The sequence below is a fragment of the Pteropus vampyrus genome, unplaced genomic scaffold, assembly GCF_000151845.1.
Source record: "Pteropus vampyrus isolate Shadow unplaced genomic scaffold, Pvam_2.0 Scaffold138, whole genome shotgun sequence".
Taxonomy (NCBI): domain Eukaryota; kingdom Metazoa; phylum Chordata; class Mammalia; order Chiroptera; family Pteropodidae; genus Pteropus; species Pteropus vampyrus.
The window spans coordinates 1,474,992-1,476,939 of record NW_011888919.1 but is presented as its reverse complement, the minus strand read 5'-3'; positions in this window follow the sequence as shown (position 1 = coordinate 1,476,939).

Genomic DNA, 1,948 nt, shown 5'->3' with positions numbered 1-1,948 from the left:
GGCCACTCACACTCCTGTGGGTGGGTGGGGTGCGGGGCTGCACAGACTGCAGAGAGCTGGCTTTGCCACACCCTTGCCCAGCCTCCCTGGGCTTGAGAGAGCTAGCAGATGCCACAAGCTGCATCACTTTCTTTGAAATGATGTAATACTTGCGTCCATCCTCTGTCCATCCTCTGGCCCCCGCCTCCTGCCCACATCAGCCTGTCCTGGGTGACCTTGTCTTGAACTCTTGTCCATCTTGCTCCTGCCCGGTCCCACCCCTCGCCCAGTGGGTGCCACGTCCTGTTGCTTTTGCCTGCATCCTCTGGGGTTGAGCCTTCTGAGTTAGCACAGTTGCCAAGAGTTCGGGCTTTGAGGTCAGGCGAACCCAGGTGGGGTGGGGAGCCTGGGGGAATTGATTCTTCTTAACTAGATGTATGGATTTTTTGAGTTGATAATACCTGCGTGTGCCTCAGCACTCAAAAGCTATAAAAAGGCATATACAGAACAGTAAGTTTCTCTCCCCTGCCCCTCGTAGCTTCCCCGGCCAGCCTTCCTACAAGCAGTCGCCCGGTTTCTTGTGTGTCCTTCCAGACTGTCTGGGACAGAGCCCAGCGAACTACAGCCTGAGTTGGTTGCCTGGCTTTACGGGACGCGTCCGTGCTCATTCGTTCACATACTGCCTGTGGCTGCTTTCCAGCTGCAGCAGTGGCGTTGAGTCGTCGTGAGAGGCGGTGAGCCCCGCAAAGCCTCAGCTATCTACTGTCTGTCCCTTTAAGAAAACCCGACACTGCGTGTGTGTTTAAACTCAAGTCAGACCTGGGTTTCATCTCTACCCTTTGACCTCTGGGAGCCTGGACTCTGAGAGGAGGATAATAAAGGGTGGTCCTCGGGATGGCTGGGGGCTTCTGTGGGCTGACACCGGCCTAGAGTGCGGCCAGCAGGGTGCCGAGTAGGGAGATGCCTGGGCTGTGCTGGCTGCCTTTAACAGATGTCCACAGCCCAGGCTCCCCGCCCGTTAGCCTTTCCCTGTCCTGCCTCAGGTTGTCACCAAGATGGAAGGGCACTTATAGGGAGCATCGTGTTCGTCACCTCCGCTGTGCTAATCCCAGCAGCCTCCCTGTTAGGGGACACAGTGGGCTCCCCCAGGTCTCCAGAGGACCCCATTTCCATAGACCATAGAATACAATCCTCCCCAGACCTCGGGCAGCTCCTGTCGCTGCTCTCCGCCCTGCCCGCTGGCTCCTGTCTCAGGCAGAGAACCAAGTCCTCACCGAGGCCCGCCATGTGCCCTGCCCCCACCTCCCACCTCCCCGCTCCTGTGCTCGGCCCCGGGTTAGGCCAGGCCTGCTCCCACCCCATCACACCTACCCTCCCGGGGACCACTGCCCATGCCGCGTCTGCATCTGTCTCATCTCTGTCCCCCACCAGCTTTTGAAGCCCCAGCAATGAGAGCTGCCCCCACCCCTCTTTGTCCCCCTCACCCCACCCCGTTACTTCCTGGTTTTTGACTCCCACGTGGATGGGTGACTGTCTGTCTCCCCCAGCTCCAGGCTGGCAGGGACGGCCTGAGTCATCGCCACCCCCCGGTGTCCGGCCTGTCCTTGCATCTCTCGGGTGCCTTTGCACCTGTGTGCAAACGAGAGGCCAGACTTCTCTCTGCCTGCCACCCGATGCCTGGCATTGGGTTTCTCTCTGTCCTTTGTGAGGGCCAGAGCAGGTGGGATGGGGAGGCTCTTCCTGGGAAACTGGTCCCGGCTGCTGGGGCAGCAGAAGCTCATCCCTGTGCGGGGCCCTGGCTGCCAGTTTCAGTACCGCTCGGGTCTGGGTGTGTGTTCCAGTCCTGCCACTCCTGGCTCTGTGACCTTGGGCAGGTGACTTGGCCTCTCTGGGCTTGTTTCCCCTTAATATGAAAGGGAGCTGTAACTGCCCCAGTCTCATAGGATCACGGCGCTGGCCAAATGAAACT